Consider the following 3,332-nt stretch of genomic DNA (forward strand, 5'->3'; position numbering starts at 1 on the left):
TTTGGCACAAGTGCATCGGCCATCGCCGGTGAGTGAGCTGCGCATTATTGGGTGAGTCAGTGAAACTGGAAATCTTTTTTTAGGACTATAATTTCCCCCTCATATTGTATAATATTTGTGTCTCCTCCACACACTTAGGCATAGGCTGTTGATGGAATCAAGACGAGGTCGTTTTTAATGATCTCACATTCTCAGTTTTCCAGTGTAAAATTAACCTGACATTTCAATAATTTGTGCGGTATTAAAAAAATATTCTGCTAGTCTTCAGTCATGTAAAATGACATAAAATTGCATGAAATGCATTTATTAAAGACCCACATTTTCCCGGACCCTAGGGTACAAAAACAAATAATGCAAATCTACTCTACTGCTCTTGTCTAGACCACTACCCAAATGCAACGATATGCATGCTCTGCTTTATCACAAAAGGGGATTTTCCGGTACCTCAGAGCTCCCCAGGTCACCCCCCTCTCACGCTCACTTTTTGTACCGACACCTTCCAATTTCCAAATGAAGCACTGAGTATGGCAAGTCCTTTTAGCTTTCAGGCCCGTGGCTTGTTATGATTGACACCACAAACACAGAGACAGACATGGATAACATTGACTCATGGAAAATGGCATCAAATTACACCCTATTTTCCCCAAGAACTTCCCTGATGCTATATGCATACTCTGCAGCCCTGTGTAATTTGTCGAGAAGATGCTGGGACATATTACGCATTATAACTATTTGGTTAGTGGAGATGAATAATTGGTTAAATTGCTAAAAAGTTGTCCTGGAGCGTCGGTATTTAAATATGCAGCTCTGCTGAGGTAATTGAAGTTGTTAGCCATCTAATGGGGCGTTGTGTGGAAAATGAATGTGAATTCACATTGGGCTCGTCAGATAGGTTTCCAGATGAAAGAATGCTGCGTCTGTTTGCTTAGCTCCCCGCCCTGAGTCGGCCGTGTGAGTCCTGCTGTTGGTTGTGATTGGAAGCTGTCACACGCACAGATCAAGAGTGATCACGCTGCGTTTGCTTGCTGGACTGTTTCGAGAATCCCAGATTGGGTCGGCATAGAGTAGCAGGAGGTTAATGAAACAATTCAAAACCTTTTTTCTGCAGGAAGGAAGCGCTGTATGTGTTTGTGTTTGTATTTGTGTGTTTGGGGGAGCACATGGCGAGAAGAGGAGGAAGAGACAGCCTCAGCAGAAACACAAGAGGGTGAGATAAAGAGAGAGAGAGAGAGAGCAGGGGGAGGGAATGAGAAAGAGAGAGAGAGAGAGAGAGGGATGTAGAATGAGGAGGAACTCAGACTGACTCGAGCAGGTCTTCCACAGGAATATGTAGGGAAGATTGGCTGCAGTGAAAGCTAGTGTGTTCCTATTGGAAAACAGGGAATTGAGTAGCTCCATAGGTGTGTACCACTGACCCCATTTATCTCCATCCTCACCACAGCTACAGCCTCACAAAGAGTATCTACACTATATATATATACAGTTGAAGTCGGAAGTTTACATACACTTAGGTTGGAGTCATTAAAACTCGTTTTTCAACCAATCCACAAATTTCATGTCAACAAACTATAGTTTTGGCAAGTCGGTTAGGACATCTACTTTGTGCATGACACAAGTGATTTTTCCAACAATTGTTTACATACAGATTATTTCACTTATAATTCAATGTATCACAATTCCAGTGGGTCAGAAGTTTACATACGCTATGTTGACAGTGCCTTTAAACAGCTTGGAAAAATCAAGAAAATTATGTCATGGCTTCAGAAGATTCTGATAGGCTAATTGACATCATTTGAGTGAATTGGAGGTATACCTGTTGATGTATTTCAAGGCCTACCTTCAAACTCAGTGCCAAGACCTCAGAAAAAAATTGTAGACCACAAGTCTGGTTCCTCCATGGGAGCAATTTCCAAACTCCTGAAGGTACCATGTTCATCTGTACAAACAATAGTACGCAAGTATAAACACCATGGGACCACGCAGCTGTCATACCGCTCAGGAAGGAGACGCGTACTGTCTCCTAGAGATGAACGTACTTTGGTGCGAAAAGTGCAATCAATCTCAAAACAACAGCAAATTACCTTGTGAAGATGCTGGAGGAAACAGGTACAAAAGTATCTATATCCACAGTAAAACGAGTCCTATATCGACATAACTTGAAATGCCGCTCAGCAAGGAAGAAGCCACTGCTACAAAACCGCCATAAAAAGCCAGAATACGGTTTACAACTGCACATGGGGACAAAGATTGTACTTTTTGGAGAAATGTCCTCTGGTCTGATGAAACAAAAATAGAACTGTTTGGCCATTATGACCATCGTTATGTTTGGAGGAAAAAGGGGGAGCCTTGCAAGCCGAAGAACACCATCCCAACCGTGAAGCACGGGGGTTGCAGCATCATGTTGTGGGGGTGCTTTGCTGCAGGAGGGACTGGTGCACTTCACAAAATAGATGGCATGATGAGGATGGAAAATTATGTGGATATATTGAAGCAACATCTCAAGACGTCAGTCAGGAAGTTAAAGCTTGGTCGCAAATGGGTCTTCCAAATGGACAATGACCCCAAGCATACTTCCAAAGTTGTGGCAAAATGGCTTAAGGACAACAAAGTCAAGGTATTGGAGTGGCCATCACAAAGTCCTGACCTCAATCCTATAGAAAATTTGTGGGCAGAACTGAAAAAGCATGTGCGAGCAAGGAGGTCTACAAACCTGACTCAGTTACATATACTAATTGAGTGTATGTAAACTTCTGACCCACTAGGAATGTGATGAAAGAAATAAAAGCTGAAATAAATCATTCTCTCTACTATTATTCTGACATTTCACATTCTTAAAATAAAGTGGGGATCCTAACTGACCTAAGACAGGGCATTTTTACTAGGACTAAATGTCAGGAATTGTGAAAAACGGAGTTTAAATTTATTTGGCTAAGGTGTATGTAAACTTCCGACTTCAACTGTATATATGCAAAAGTTATGTGGACACCCCTTCAAATGAGTGGATTCAGCTATTTCAGCCAAACCTCTTGCTGACAGGTGTATAAAATCGAGCACACAGCCATGCAATCTCCATAGACAAACATTGGCAGTAGAAGGGCCTTACTGAAGAGCTCAGTGACTTTCAACGTGGCACCGTCATAGGATGCTACCTTTCCAACAAGTCAGTTAGTCAAATTTTTGCCCTGCTAGAGCTGCACCAGTGAACTGTAAGTGCTGTTATTGCGAAGTGGAAACGTCTAGGAGTAACAACAGCTCAGCCGCGAAGTGGAAGGCCACACAAGCTCACAGAACGGGACGGCCGAGTGCTGAAGCGCGTAACCCGTAAAAATTGT

This window comes from Salvelinus namaycush, chromosome 10, assembly GCF_016432855.1.
Source record: "Salvelinus namaycush isolate Seneca chromosome 10, SaNama_1.0, whole genome shotgun sequence".
Classification (NCBI taxonomy): Eukaryota; Metazoa; Chordata; class Actinopteri; order Salmoniformes; family Salmonidae; genus Salvelinus; species Salvelinus namaycush.